This window comes from Sabethes cyaneus, chromosome 2, assembly GCF_943734655.1.
Source record: "Sabethes cyaneus chromosome 2, idSabCyanKW18_F2, whole genome shotgun sequence".
Lineage (NCBI taxonomy): Eukaryota > Metazoa > Arthropoda > Insecta > Diptera > Culicidae > Sabethes > Sabethes cyaneus.
This window is the reverse complement of record NC_071354.1, coordinates 205,343,579-205,360,055: the sequence shown is the minus strand read 5'-3', so window position 1 is coordinate 205,360,055 and position 16,477 is coordinate 205,343,579. Positions and strand designations below refer to the sequence as shown.

The window sequence follows — 16,477 nt, the reverse complement described above, 5'->3', positions numbered from 1 at the left end:
TGCTGTGGATGTAGTCGATTCTTTAATCTAGCGATGTATTGTCGCTGGTGGCAGCGCGTGGGAGCTCCAAAGCGAACTCTGAAAAACTTTTCCATAATGAGAATTTTCTCGTCAAATCACAGAATGGTATATGCCATGCAGCAGCATGGGAGTCAGTCAGTTACAAAATTTTAATAAGGAAACACTTTGCAATCGTTCTAGAAAAAATCTTGTCTGAGTGGTGTGGGTGTGTTGTGTGAACATGGAAGTTGAGCTTCATATACTTGCATTTAATGACGGTTTCTGTTCTTCTATTAATTACATATTGAAATTTGTTACAATTTTTGAAAAAGGTAAAACAAAATTTTGACTACTCCGTTAGATGGATCAATCCTAATTATGCAATCTACTTTACAATCACAAAAAAATAGCAATTACATGAACCACTTTTTGTTCAAAGGAAAAGTTTAAACATCCTCTTCTAGTCTTTTTTGTGACTACAAAAAGCTCAGCGCTATCAAGCAAATTGCCACAACAAAGCCAACATTTTGAGGAGCAATGATGGCGTTGTTTTTCGTTGTTTTTTACTTCTTAATTTATCCACAGTATAATTCCTAGAATCAGCCTTGGTCAAAACAGAGAACGTTTTTTTTGTCCAATTCTACAAAACGAACTAAGCACGCTTGGTTATGATAATGTAACACCAATAAAAACGACCTCTACTGCCATTGGCAATTATAGCATCGCTGAAATTCTCTCGGGTAAGCTGAAAAAGGAATGCTTGGGCTCGAAAAGAAAACACTCGAGATTCTGCTGTTTTATTTTTCTGCATCGGTAAGCGCAACTGTCACCTGGTCGCAGAAGTACCCAACAGCAGCTGCAGCAGCAGACAGACCGAGCAACAACGCTTCATAAAAGGTTCTCACGCTGCCTGCTGGAGGAACTTACTGTTCGCGAGGTAATTTGAAGAGGAAAACTTGAATTCAAGTATCACACTCGATTGTGGGGCTGTATATGACGACGACTTGTGCGAGAAAAAAATAACAAACCGGACGCAAAAGTTTTTGCTTGCTTGCGGAAAAAATAATTCTCAAGTGCATTTTCCTTCTGGCAAAACACCCACCCAGCTCCACACACTTGTGACGTGAAGGTGTTTCCTGCACTTATTATAGTAAATTGAGCGGATGACTTATCTACGATAAATCTAGGAGAAGTCTTTGCTGCTAATAGGATCAAGCACCGCCTTGAGATCGATGTCATGTGAAACAAAATGACTGACCTGTGTGACATCCAATCCTACGAGGACTGAGGAAAATTAGTTAAGCTTAAAAGCAAAATGACCGACTCGTTCCGTTCACGGTCCACGCAGACGGCGGCGCGGTGACGGTAAATTGAAAGTAATTGCTTTGCACCTTCTTTTCGCGTTGCACCCATACGGTGTGGCCTACCTACGGGACCCTGGGACTGGACGGCCGATAGAAACACCGGCTCGCCGAAATAATGATAAGAATGTCACCCAACACCATCTTGTAGGTGCAGCTACACAGTTAGAAACTTATTTGGCAACTTTGTTGGAAATTTAGTAACAGTTTTAATTAAGTTTATTTAATACATCATTTCCAAATTTTGATGAATTGAAACCATATTTCAACTATGTCCGCTAGTCAAAATGAAACCACGCTTTTGATAGAAAATTCTTGGTGTGTCCCTCTAAAAGCTGGCTGGGCTGCGGTGATTTACTGCACACTGAAATGGGAAACGAGCGCGTTGTGTTGCGTTTGCGTTACGTTGGTTGATGGTGGCGTGGCATAGTAGTGAGGGCCATGGACGGTTGTAATTCTAGAGGACTGATTATTTTTCATGTTCCTGATAAAATTACGACTTCTTGCGGTCGGACGGTTCCTTGGTTTACGACGGTTGCCTGTCGGTAGTACGTACCGAACCGTACGGACATACCTACCCTAGTCGGCTTTTATGTCGTCGGGTTTTGTTGTGTTGACAACACATACGATGGCCGATTAGTTAGCGTGACCCAGAACAAAAGATACATTGTATCGTTCAAGTGTTTATTCCTGCCATTCCGGTGTGCCGTGGTTATGTTTCAATACATGCTTTCAGAGCTTTGTTGAGCTTAATATTAAAGTAGCAGGTTCAGGTCCTTTTGAGTTGCTGTCGCAACTTTGTTCATTTTCGTAGTGTCTATTTTTCTAAACCTTTTAAAGATTTGAATGCAGATTCATTTAAGTGATATTTTTTTATAAGTTATTTTAAATTCAACAGCTAAAAGTATATCTATCAAGCTTCGACCCTTAAAAACGATTCTGCGCAAAAATAAAACCAAAAACGGTACAGTGTTAGTTCGGTGCTAAATATTTACGCTGCGGCAGATACTTCAAAAAGGTTGTGAGTACAGAGTTCACACGCACAATTAGTTCGTTTACTTCAAAGCTGCATATGATAACGTCCACCACAAGAGCTTTGGAAAATTATGGATGATTATAGACTAATCTCAAGTTTTTAGTCTTGACCTTTAAATGCGGTCATACATATCATCATATATATAAAAATGGATTTCTGTCTGTCTGTCTGTCGGGATGTTCCTTATAGAATCAAAAACTACTGAACCAATCGGCGTGAAAATTTGCATGTAGAGGTTTTTGGGGCCAGGAAAGGTTTTAGTGATGGTTAGAGACCCCTCCCACCACTAAGAGCGGGGCTCCCATACAAATGAAACACAAATTTCTGCATAACTCGAGAACTAATCAAGCAAATAGAACAAAACTTCGCATGTGGGTGTTTTTGGTGACAAGACTTTATTCTATGGTAAATTGGGACCCCTCCCCTCTTTAGAAGGGGAATTATGACACCTCTCCCCTTTAAGAGGAGGGGCTTCCATACAAATGAAATACAAATTTCCTCATAACTCGTGAACCAATCAAGCAAATGGATCCAAATTTGGCATGTGAAGGTTTTCGAGCGCAAGAATATTTTTTATGGTGAATTAGGACCCCTCCCCACTTTAAGAGGGGGGGGCTCCTGTACAAATGAAAAACAAATTTCCTCATAACTCGAGAACTAATTAAGCAAATGGAACCAAATTTGGTATGTGGGTGTTTTTGGAGACAAAAATTTTTTCTATGATGAATTGGGACCTCTCCCCACTTTAGGAGGGGGGGGGGGCTCCTATACAAGTGAAATACAAATTTCCTCATAACTCGAGAACTAATCAAGCAAATGGAACCAAATTTGACATGTAAGTGGTTTTGGAGGCAAGATTTTTTTCTATGGTGAATTGAGACCCCTCTCCTCTTTAGAAAGCGAGTTATGACCCATCTTCCCTTCAAGAGGGAGGGCTTCCATACAAATGAAATGCAAATTTCCTCTTATCTCGAGAACTAATCAAGCAACTGGAACCAAATTTGGCATGTGGGAGTTTTAGATGGCAGAAATTTTTTCTATGGTGAATTAGGACCCCTTGCCCTTTTAAGAGGGGGGCTCCCATACAAATGAAATACAAATTTCCTTGTAACTTGACCCGCTAATCAAGCAAATGGAACCAAATTTAGCATGTGGGTGTTTTTGCAGGCAGAATTTTTTTCTATGACGAATTAAGACCCCTCCCCTGTTTAGAAGGGGGGCTCCCATGCAAATGAAATTCAAATTTCCTTATAACTTGAGAGCTAATCACGCAAATGGAACCAAATTTGGCATGTGGAGTGATTTTGGAGTCTTGAATTTATTTTATGGTAGAGACCTCTCACCCCTGTGGTAGGTGGATATGGACTTTCATACAAATAAAACAGAAATTTTTGCGTTACTCAAAAACTAATCGAACTCGAGAAATTCGAGACTCTTCCATAAAACATTAGTCAATAACAAGACCACAAAAACTGTCTATAGTAGCACTAGATCATTCAGGACGAGACGGCCGTGAGTGTTGCCGGCAACCCGCCGTCGGAAGCGCCGCCCACTGGGGGGAGGCAACTCCCCGCAGAAATCACTACTGTCTAGGTTTATTTGTTTTCCTAGGTCTACCTGGGTTTCCTGGAATGAGCGACAGCGAGTAAGGAGAGGATCGCGAAATGGTAATTTCCACAAAAGAATTTTCCGTGAAATAGTACATTCCGCTTAAGGTTTTTCGCAAAATGATATTCGGCGAAATGTTGTACAATCATGGCGAATATTACTATCCGCTTTCTGGCTATGCAATGAGGGGACAGGGGAGTTGTTTTTTACTTTGCTGTGAGCAAAAATTGCAAATTTGCATATTAAACTACCCATTCTTGGTAACTAATAAGCATTAACATAAGCAGCAAATCAGCGTATCTGGCATTTTATACTGCACGTTGTTGTATATTAGCTTTTTGACTGCATAGGTGTTGTAAATTGGCATCCAAAATTGAATTCAAATTCTTAGTGTCGGTAATCAGCTGTAAATTAGCATTGCCAGCACTCTAAGAAGGTTATCAGTAAAGTAGCTGTATATTTTGCCAAAATAGCATTTAAGTAGCATTTAAGGCGACTTAAATGCCTATTGGCCTACATTTGAATAGCATTGGTGATGCTTATTGGTTACCTGGGATGCTTTCATAGTTACGTAACTGCCAAAATGAATTATCTAAGGTTGAACTCCTCAGAAACTTGCAAAACTCGAGAATGTGACAAAGATCATCGGAGATTCATGATTTATGTACAACACAGGTTAATTTGTGGCAATACGAAGTTTGTCGGGTCAGCTAGTAATAAATAAATAAATATATTTCATTGTTGCAAACACTGCACAATGGTCCAAACAGCAAAATACGTGATTGTGTGATATTGCACCGAAACGTGAAGTTTTTCACATGTAGTGTCTTTAGGAACATTTCTTAGTATAACACTTAATATAGAATTAAGTAGAAGTTGTTTGATCTGCCACCATTTGCCACCTTGGGAAATATTTAAGCCCAAATAAGTACTATTTTTTACCAAAAAAGCTCAAAATCTCCGAAATATCAGAAAATAACCTATGATAATGTTCTACAAAATCGTTGATTTTAGCAAGATAAACAACTTTCTAGAACACTATGAACACGTAAATGTTGATCAGAATAAATCAGGGTTTAAAAACTGTTTTAAAGGGTTTGTCCACGAATAACGCTTCATAGATAATTTATATGAACAGATAAATGTATGGTGTCTTTGACAAAGTTGTTTGTATTGATAATTGCTACATGAATTTGTTTTGTCGACTGTAGAATTAATATTCTCGTGTCAGTCTATTGATAGTAGAACAAATTTTGTAATCTTTCCAACGTAACAACTGTGTATTTCAGTCTTCTTCAGGGATTGCTACATGTGTTGTGGGATGTGTTACATGTTAGGTCTGTCGTAAAATGTTTTTTAAATTATACGTATAATACTGTCTGCTCTTTGTCAAGTATCTGTGTCTCGTAGAAATTACTTGTCGTTAAAATTGTTTTTGTCCCACATCTGTTTTGTATATATGTCGAAAATAAATTTCGTATCTCACTTTTAAGGGAATTGATCATCCAAAGATATCTCTCATAAGAAGGGGTTTGTTATACCGAGAACTGTTCCTAGAGACACTACATGCGAAAAAAATTTCACGTTTCGGCGCAATATCACACGATTACGTATTTCGCTGTTTGGACCACTGTGAACTGTATGGAATTTCTCATTAGCTGGTTCAGAGATTTCACTGAACAACTTACTACTACATATTCTATGGCCTGCGTTTCGATTCTATTTTAGGTAGCTTCGCAGTTGACGAGTAAAACGTTCAATACGACAAGAGCTATGGTTCAGCGATCTCATTGAACGGCATACCAACACTTAGTTCTTGGGGTGCTAATTCAGCATCAACGAAGGAGGTAAAAAACGAATGTGAAACAACTTCTACGCAACAAACGAATAAAACGGTATAGTATACATTTTATTTCAATAACACGTATATTCGTCGAGAGTCAGGTAAGACAGCAGCCTTCGCAGATGACCACGATATCATTACTAGAAACCGTGGGACGGCGGAGGTAATCTACGCCAGACTAAAAACGGAGGCTAGGAGGATAGGGTTAAAAATCATTGCGTCGAAAACGAAATATATGGTAGGAAGAGGCTACAGAGAAAGGAACGTTTGCCTTCCACGGACAGTGACTATTGATGCCGATGAACTGGAAGTGGTTGATGAGTTTGTATGTATGGTCACCGCCGACAATAATACGAGTAAGGAGATCCAACGACGTATTCAAGCTGAAAATTAAGCCTACTTTCGCAAGACGCTTCGATCATGGAGCATACGCAACCGCACAAAGCTGACGATGTACAAAACGCTAATCAGACTGGTAGCCCTCTACGAAGTTGAGACAGTAACTTTATTTACGGAAGACGTACATGCACTTGCCGTATTTGAACGAAAGGCGTTGCGGACTATTTTTGGTGGAGTACAAACGGAAAGCGGAGAGTGGCGGAGGCGTATGAATCACGTGCTACAGGCACTGCTTGGAGAGATTCCCATCGTACACCTGGCGAAAATTGTGAGACTACGGTGGGCCGGCCACGTCGCAAGGATGCCGAACGACTGTGCAGTGAAATCCGTTTTCTTCAAGAACCCCACCGCCACCCAATGTTAGATAGAGGGGCCCAATGTTCTAGATGGCTCGACCAGGTTGAAGCCGACTTGCGTGTTTCGAGGCGCGCAATGAATTGGCGACGAATAGCCCAGGACCGAGCAATGGAGAGGAATTCTTGATATGGCAAGAGCCGCCGGGGTGGCTCAGCTGATAAAGGAAGGAAACTGATATTAGCATTTCCAAATACAACAACTACGATGGACCGTTCCTTTTCTGGCTTGCGGCGACTGAAAAAAATAGATGAGGACGGCAATGGGAAAAAAGCCGACTTGTAGGTTTGATGCTGATGGCAGTAGAGGGTGGATTTCTCAAAGAGGTAATGCAAAGGCCCTCATTTTATGATGAAGTGATAGACGAATAGGCTTGTAAAGTACACCGACGTATTCCGTTGTTATTTAAATAAGGGTTTGAATATGTTAACAGGTATAATAATATTGATTTTTATTTTTCGCTGGATGAACAGGTAAGCTAAACACCCATGAGTCGCCACTACATTCTAGCATAAACCACTGATCTGTCAAAATGGACGTCAAAACCTAGAGAAAATTTAAAAAAATTGATCTTTTAAACGGAAATTAAGTAAAAATCTGTTCAATGCTTCGAATACTGCTTCGTCTGAACAGTCGGCAAAATCACAAAACAACGAAGATGTACAGGATAGTGATGCATAGTGCCATAAATGTGTATTGCAACCAAACAGCTTTTTTTTGTTTATACTATAAGTACAAAGTTTATGGGTATCTTGCAAAAAACTTGCTTACCAATCCAAACAAGTTTTGTAAGCTTAACTTGTCTTCTTCAAGAATACAATAAGTATGGATCAACTTATCGTGCTCTTGGAAAAATCTTTTTTGCCTTGTGCAATAAATATTAGTTTTGATAGCGCTTTATGGTAGATTGAGATAATAGGCTATTTGGACTTTCGACATGGTAACCAATTGAGCATGGTTGTTTATAAATATTTCAAAAATTGAATTGTCAATTTACAAACATATAATAAATAAAATATAAATCAATGAATTTGTCAGTCAATTTGCTCAGTTTAGTAGTACCGTGAACGTACCATATTCTGCGCAGTTAAGACATTTTTATGATTCTTCCGCTATTCTAAGTATTCTAGATTTGAATTTACAACGTGAATAGCAGCAACGTGTAGTGCTACGGTCTATAGTATTTGGTAAAAAATATAGGAATTATAAGTCGACCAACAATTGAGTATATTTTTTGTTTTGTAAACTTATCCACGGTGCCTAATTCTGCGCACTTTCTTGCGAATGCTCCTAATTCTGCGCTTATTTGTTCCTAATTCTGCGCACCCAAAAAGTGAAAATAAATACTTCTGCCATGCTGTTTATGTCTTTATACGCTGAAACCACACTAAAAAATCCGGCTTTAGCCATTACCATAATTAAATCCATGATTCGGCCTTCCTGTGCTGTCCGAGTGGCAAAGGAATATTGTTATCATTTTGATTGCCTCGTTTTAAATATTTTATTCTCGATAACGTGAATGGTGAATTTATTCGGGTTTTCTGCATACTGAACATTACACTTTAGATTAATACTAAAAATTGTGTTTTCATATAGAAACCACATCCCCACTCTATGACAGCCCCATGAGGTTGGACATTAAAAAAATAGAAGACATGCTGTCATGAATTGGCGCTCGTAGGTTCGGACTCCGAGACACAGCACAGGATTCCAATCAATGCAAGATAAAGATTCTACTTGAATTTTCAAGCCTCTATAACTCAGCCATTTGGATGAGCTTGAGTAGTCTTTCGCGATTTCTTCGTAGGATCCATTACTGCGCAGAATTTGGAACATGAATAAAAAATCTGTGCCTAAATCTGCGCATTATTGCATCGCATTTCTTTAAGGAAAGCAATGCATGTAATCACATCTTTTTGTCTAAAACATGACTAAAACTAATTATTCTTTCTAATTATGCTGGGTAATTTGATCATTGCAAAGAATTTCGATCATAAATTTGTTAATTTTCTTTCTAGTAGGACAATCTTAGCGTTGGTGCTAACGACGATGTTTTCTGCCATATAAAATACTTTCAGTTTCACGTTAAATTATTTCGCTCTCAAATATTATGGCCCATTTGTGAATAATGGCGTAATATTCAACAGACATTTATAAAAAAAATAACGTAATGATCATAGTTATGCTCAATGTTAAAAAATACTTATATAAAGAAAAATGCGCAGAATTAGGAGCTGCGCAGAATTAGGGGCGGTCACAGTATAATCACGATTTTAGTGAACTGTTTCCGCTTTCGCATAACAAAGGAAAAAAGTGAGGGTTTGTTGATTACTTTCTTATTCATTCGGGAAGCTTCTGGAGAAAAATACAACATCCCAAATGCGGAGCGAAGGACGAAGCGAGCATGAGTTGTTAAAACCGTATAACCGTTTGTTTTAATGTCTAATTGCTTTTTTTGGCACAATTAAAATGCTTTTCTTATAGCACAAGCACAATTAAAGTTTTTGCGAAAACCGAAGTGAGTAATATTTTCTAAATACACTTTACAAAGCGTACAAAAATGGCAGCATTTTGTCCCGTTCCACGTTTCCATGGGGAAAACTTTGCACACGTGTAGCTTGTGCTCGCTTCTCCCCATTTTGCAAAAGACTGTTCGCATATACGATTGCATGGCCCACCTCTCGCGAATCTCGATACGGTGGTAAATCCCAGCGAAAGCGAAAACCACTCGGGTATTGACTCAAATTCTATTGAGACACTTTTTTTTGCCCCTGCACTTACTTCAACACTAAGAAACCGTGACAAAGGGCATTGATGCAACCGGAAAATTTATAGCTCATGTGACTGTCGTCGTCGTCGGTCGTTGGTCGTCGTCTGCGAAGCAGTACACGTGCTACACTAGCGCAGCGGCAACCGGCAGCGTGTGCAATTAACGAATTTAATTTGTCGAGTGCTTGAGAGAGGGCGCGACGAGGGCAGGAGTTTGTTTTTAAGTTAGAATGCATGCTCGAACGAACGGAACTCTCAAGGGCTCCAGGGAAAATCGGCGGCAACCAGCCGACGAGTGTGCATGTAACTCTTGTGAGATATTGATTTCCAAAGCAAAATTAACGAGCGGCTTCTGCGATGTGCTTGGTTGCCAATGCATTTTAATTAAAAACCTCCTTCACGGCGATTCACCACCCGTTCGGTTGCCATTGCAAATGAACATCTTGCGAATAGCAGCTAGGAATTAAACATAATGTGCAGCAAGCAAAAGCAAAATGAAATTGCGGTCGAGTTATGTCACAACCAGGTGGCGCGGTGGCGCGTCTTTGCGCGATCTGAATGACGGAAATTTTTTAACTAAAATTAAAACTTAGCTTGTCCCTTGAAGAAAACGTCGTTGACTTTCCGTAACTGGTATCCATCTGGAAAATTGAGCGTCGAAGTTGGTTTATTTCCGCCCGTCGTCGTCGTTGGGGCTGCTTAGAGCTTTTCAACAGCTTCCATTCGGGCCATTCATCTTAATTAAGACACCCGTCCGGTGGAAAATTTTACTTTTTTGTCGAGACCTTGCGTCTCTGTTCCGCGCGCACCTTCTTCGATGTCGTCCACATTATTACCTTAATACAGCCGTGTAGAAGTAAAATGTTGTAATTAATTTTTGCCAGAAGCCGTTGGAAACACAATTAAAAGTAGATAAAAGTAGATAAGTAGACATAGAACTGTGGGAAGTAGCCACCGCCAACAAACCCCAACCTTACTTGCTGTGCCGGCCGGAAAATTTCACGAAACTGTTTACCACGCAATCCAATCTAAAGACACGGGTCCAGCTAAGGTTCATTACTGCAATGCTTGTAGTAGAAGCGGTATTTTTTTGTTTCTTGTTGAATTAAAGCAAACAATAACTTTTTCGCATTGTAAATTGCAAACAACGACCGGCGGTCGAAGGTTTTCCTTTCGGTTTTCGATAATATTTTCAAAAGAAAAATCATATAATAGCTGCTATTAAGGCCGCTGTAGATTTCATCATTGGTTGCATGCATGCACCGTTAGTAGTGGTAGTTACCGCCGGAAAATGATATGTGAATTTCCTGTCGGACAAAACTATGTGTAAGTAATTGAGATCCTCGAGGCGGGCGGGGTGCTAGAGTACTTGAAAATAAGCAGCTTTTGTGATGGTTTTCCGTTGTATGCAAAACTGGTAGAACGTTTCAGTGAACTGGCGGTAGATTTTAAGAGGATTACGCTTCGTGTGTTCTCCGTGAACGCTTGAAAATAAAACAATGTCACAATGTAAGTAAACATGAGTGTAGAGTGTGGCTATATGTTTGTGTCCAATAGGCTATAAAAAATGACGAAAGGGACGATTGTGAAGGTACTGCTACGATCATATTGAGTCTAACAGTTTCTCCTGGTCAAGATTCGAAATCCCTAAATATTGGCGCATTCAACTAACATTCGGAAGGAGCATTTTATTAAGTCATCGAACGTTCCTGAGCCTGACCTGTGATTGGAAACCTAACGGATAACGACGATGTTATGATTTACGCAGAACGTACTCTTCATTAAAAAGGTGTGAATATCATATATCAAAAAAAGCACGAACATCGTTTTTCCTGTTTTCTTGGAACAAATTGCCACTACTATCACATGCACTCCTAACAAAGTCATCAACGTAATGTTTTTCGCGTAACTGAGAAGATCGAAACAGCAATCGGAAAACTAAAATATTTGTTAATGGCAGGCCCTGACGGTATTTCATCTTGCATCTTGAAAAAGTGTTTTAGTGTTCCCGTTAGACCTCTTTCACTATTTTGTTTTGTTAGATTATAGTCATTTTAACAACTTAGGTTATTCGTGACTTCTGCGGGGTTGGGATTTAAACCCGGATCCTTGGCGTGAAAGGCATGGATGCTAACCACTACACCGGGACTGACCCTTTCACTATTGTTCGATACTTCAATCCATCAGAGTAAGTTTCCTATTCTATGGCAGATTCACTTATGATCCTTGATACAAAAAAGGTGATGCAATGTACACGAACCTGAAAGCGGCGTTTGATCGGGTGGACGACGGTATTCTCAAACCTTTCAATTTGATAGTTGGAGTTTTGTTTTATTTGTTTTTTGTTACGTACCTAACACACCGCATGTTGAGTGTGAAGATCGGGTCCGCGGTTTGTGACTCGTTCTGCAACATCTCTAGTGAACCACAGGAGAGCAACCTTGGACCACTACTGTTTCTCCGTTTTTAAATGAATTGTCAGCTCTCCTGGCAACTGTCTGTGTGTTTCTTTATACCGACGATGTAAGTCTTTAATATAATTAAAAGGACTCCGACTGCAATTAATTGCAACGCCTTGTGGACAAATTTGAAAATTGGTGCTTAGTAACACATGTTTACCGTCACCATCTCGAAGTGATTCGCGAATCGCCATCTACTTCCACTGTAACAAAAGCGTGTTGCTTTTAACCACAACATGGTGAGATACTGGTTACAGCGCGTTTATAAGATTCGTAATCTTGGTGTCGTCCTAGATAGCGCACTTTCCTTCCCCTTCCGTATTCACTATAACGACATTATGATTCCAGTGCCAGCAAGCGACGGAATACAAACTGCGGACTATACGATCACGGCTCAACGTTTCCTAAGAATGGTTCGACTTTAACTTGACGACTAACAACTTCCAACGACGAGTCTTGTAAAGACGAATTTTTTGTAACTGGTACTGTTTTATGTAGTATGGTCTCGACTTGTATTTGTTTGTAGCTTTTTTTGGGAAATGGCGTATGTAGTCAAACCAAAACCGTAACAAATTTTTAGTTACTCTCCGACGTTTCGCTTTTATTTTTAAAGCTTTTTCAAGGAATCGCTATAAATATTGGTATTTTAACTGTATGACAATTTTTACTATTTAATTGTTACTCACTAACTAGTCTGTCCGTTGTCTGAATGATTTTGTCTAGACATTTCTAAAATTGTCGCTGCTGTCTTATGTTTCCATCTTAGGTTCCTGTATATGGTGAATTTGATTGTAGATTTTGTTGTTATAGTCGTCTATTGCTAACCTGTAGTGTACCGTTTTATGTATTTAATAGCTGACCCGCAAACTACGTATTGCCACAAATTAGACTGCTGTACATAAATTGTAAATCTCGGATTACCTTTGTCATCATCTCGAGTTTGGCAAATTTCTGAGGAGTTCAACCTGAGATAATTCATTTTGACAGTTACGTAACTATGAAACCATGGGTAGTTTAATACACAAATATTCTTTTTCCTCACAAGAAATTAGAAAACAATGTTGCGAATCGAGCGAGATGTCAACGATACGTACTCATACGCGAAAGGGTATGAGAAACATAGCATCCAACGCTTACACAGTACGCTTACAGTCGCCGTTGCTGCGTGCAGACATTCCGCTACCCACACACTCGCGCACGGACATCCTCACATCGTCTTCCTGCATAGCTTATTCGCGAGTCATAAAACTCGTGAGGAATCAGCTGCCCGTGAGGCTGATGGCGCACTGGGATACAAATTTTGCATTACTTTTTCTTTTCTTCTTCAGCTTCGCCCTCGATTCTGCTTACGGGCGGGAGTGCGAGCCGTCGCGAGTAATCGATATCAGCAGCTCAGGCTGCAACGGCAAACGAGAGCGACGACTGTTGCTGTTAGCTAAACTAACGCAAACGCAAAAACTCGTTGCAGTGCATGAATAAATAAGAGCGAGAGTCCGAAAGGAGTGCTTATGCCGGCATGTTCGTTAGAATGAGTACGCGTGTGTGAGAAAATTAGACCACACGAGTGTGGGCTTCGCAATACTGATAGAAAACAACTCCCCCCATTGCCACAGCATAGCATAGAAGGGCATAGTTTGATCGCCCATGCGTAAAAAACAACTCCCCCAGATTAGATAAAATAAAGCTGATTGCATTCAAATATTTGACGTGATTGTATAACATTTCGCTGAATACCATTTCGCGAACCTGTAAAACCTCCCACATGCCACATGCCAAATTTGATACCATTTGCTTGATTAGTTCTCAAGTTATGCAGAAGTTTGTGTTTCATTTGTATGGGATTCAGAGGGGGAGGGTCTCCAACCATCATAAGAACATTCCCCGACCCCAAAAACCCCTGCATACCAATATTCACGCTGACCGGCTCAGTAGTTTTCGAGTTTATAAGGCATATACAGACAGACAGAAATTTATTTTTATATATTAGGTCACGTTGAGTCAGACAGTTTTATTACCCTGTCTGGTGTTCCGCAAGGTAGTAACTTGGGACCGCTGCTGTTCTCTTTATTCTTCAATGACGTGTGCTTTATTATCCCGGCTGGTTGTAAACTCATTTACGCTGACGATTCGAAATTATATCTTGTCTTCCGAACTATGACGGACTGCATTGAACTGCAACGATTCTTGGATTCTTTCTCTGACTGGTTCTTGCGAAACTTATTGACTATTAGCGTGTCGAAATGTTCTGTAATTTCTTTTACACGTAAGAAAACCCCAATATAGTTTAACTATACAGTATCTGGAGAAATGCTTCAAAGAGTCACAGCATTACTAGACTCCCAACTTTCCTTTAACCATCACTATTCTCATATCATGAAACCTTGGCTTTATTATGATGCTTATGAGTTTACTAACCAGTTTTGCCTGCGGTTATTGTAATAAGACCGGTAGTCCTCTACGGACTTGAAACAGTAACGGAAAGCGGAAAGTGGCGGAGACGTATAAATCACGAGCTACAGGCACTGCTTGGAGAGATTCCCATCGTACACCTGGCGAAAGTAGGGAGACTACGGTGGGCCGGCCATGTCGCAAGGATGCCGGACGACTGTGTAGTGCAATCCGTTTTCTTCAAGAACTTCACCGGCACCAGGAATAGAGGGGCTCAATGTATACGATGGCTCGACCATGTTGAAGCCGACTTGCGTGTGTCGAGACGCGCAACGAATTGGCGACAAGTAGCCCGTAGCCCGTAAATCGAGTACAATGGTGAGGAATTCTTGACACGGCAAGAGCCACCCCGGCTCTCGGCTGAATAAGTAGGTAAGTAAGTACTTGTCCGCTCCATTCTGGAGACATCAGTCATAATATGGAGTGCCTATGCCGAAGTTTGGAGCAACCGGATTGAAGCAGTACAGCAGTAGATTCCTATGTTTCGCTCTTAGGTTTTTACCGTGGCAAAACCCCAACCATTTGCCGCCTTATGCTGACAGTTGTCGACTGCTCGGAATCGACATACTTGCAATTATGCACCCGGCAAAATATTTTTCAAGCAATTTTCGTGGGAAAGCTATCCGAAATCGATTTGAATATACCCTCCAGAAACCTAAGACCCCGTGATTTCCTGCACTTTGCATTCCACCGCACAGATTATGACCAAAACGAACCCCTTAGGGCGATGCACAGTGGGCAGAATCGATCGAAAAAACGGAACTTTTTGTTGCCACTATTTTTAAGGGGCAAAAAGTGACTTTTCTTATGTAAAAAATTACGAGAAATCGATTGTTTATGGTGATCAACGCGCGGAAATGACGAGAAGTAGCCCATTTTTCTAATAGTTTTGGAAGAATTATGAACAAACTCTCTCTAATTTGAGATTCAATGGTAAGTAAAGTAGGAGAATTTTAGAAAAACGGTATACGAACTATTTTATTTTAATACAACATAATCTAGAAGTCTGATTTGCCACATTATACTCAAGGATTGTGTACTACTGTCAAAATACCAAATTTGAACAAAATCGGAGCACTTTACCGTTGCTGGTTTTTCTATCAATACATACTCGGTTTTCAGTACAAGTTTTAGGGTAAAACAAGGCAAAAGATTCCCTTATACGACATTTTAGTAAAAAAAACTTGATCGTCGTTCGATCTTCTAACTTTTTCAACCTGCACAACAGGTATGCCTTCTTGAAAATCTCTGGTAAAAGTATTGAATTGGCATTTTCACTGTAGTACTAAATTCTTGAGTATAATGGGGCAAATCAGACTTCTAGATTATGTTGAATTAAAATAAAATTGTTATTATACCATTTTCCTAAAATCTTCTACTTTCCTTACCATTGAAGATCAAATTAGAGAGAGTTTGTGCAAAATTATTTAAAAACTATTGGAAAATAGGGGTGAATTTTTCGTTTTACTGTTACTGACTTTTTCGCGGTCAAACGTAAACTCTATTTTGATTAAAGCAGAGTAAAGCAGTATTCGGTATAACGTTTTTCGCACCAAACGCTCCTCTGCTTTAATCAAAATAAATAGGGGTGAATGGGGCAAAATAGGTTACTTTTCGTTATTTCCGCGCGTTGAGACCACCACCAATCGATTTCTCGTGATTTTTTACATAAGAAAAGTCACTTTTTGCCCCTTAAAAACAGCGGCAACAAAAAGTTCCGGTTTTTCCTTCAATTCTGACCACTGTGCGATGTGTGACGTCTTTAAAAACATATTTGAATTGTTTGACTTCGATTTATCAAGTGATAGTTTTAAAAATTGACTAAGGCAAATATTGTAATATGCTGCGATAGAAATGTGTCACTGTTCAGCTAATTTGTACTATGTTAATATTGTAATTATATGTAGTATGTACGTCAGCTTTGTAATAGTGTCAAAAGATAGTGGGGTTTTTACGTGCACTTGAGGGTCGACCTCAAGCGGGTTCTTCCGCACTCTCAAGTTTCATTGAGAGTCACAGAGGTCAAATAGACAAACACAAATGAACTAATACAAATAAACAAATATAGATTGCTGTATATGTGTTGCACATATCATGAAAGGACTAGGAGTGAAATGAATTTTAACAAATAAATAAATAAATAGCACAAATAAATAAATATTTATATTACAAATATAATACAACTGACACAAAATAACGC

The 16,477-nt window shown here is 39.6% G+C and overlaps 1 protein-coding gene across 1 annotated transcript in view; it reads right to left on the bottom strand.

The window, feature by feature from the left end:
- LOC128734989 (E3 ubiquitin-protein ligase CBL-B-B) overlaps positions 1-16,477 on the bottom strand; it is a 147,175-nt gene that overhangs the window by 28,383 nt on the left and 102,315 nt on the right. The gene's annotated exons all lie outside the window — the stretch shown is intronic.